Source organism: Suricata suricatta, chromosome 13 (assembly GCF_006229205.1).
Source record: "Suricata suricatta isolate VVHF042 chromosome 13, meerkat_22Aug2017_6uvM2_HiC, whole genome shotgun sequence".
Taxonomy (NCBI): domain Eukaryota; kingdom Metazoa; phylum Chordata; class Mammalia; order Carnivora; family Herpestidae; genus Suricata; species Suricata suricatta.
The window spans coordinates 5,875,058-5,875,325 of NC_043712.1; positions in this window are offsets into that span (position 1 = coordinate 5,875,058).

Sequence of the window (268 nt, forward strand, 5' to 3'; positions counted from 1 at the left end):
GGGACCGGCAAGTGCGCCCCCTCGCCAGCCCCCCGCCCCCCACCCCTGCCCGATCCCGGCGGTCCAAACATCCCCGCTGTCCCCCCAGCGTCCCTCCCCGCGCCAAGCCCTCCCGGGCAGGGAGGAGAGGTGCCCGGGGCACGGCGAAGGGCAGCGCCTCCCGGAGGTCTGCGCCCGCCGCGCCGCGGGATGAAAGGGGAGCCCGCCGAAACCTGCCTCCCTCCCCGGCCCGCCCGCCCCTTCCGCAACCGGATCTGGCCGGGGGCGC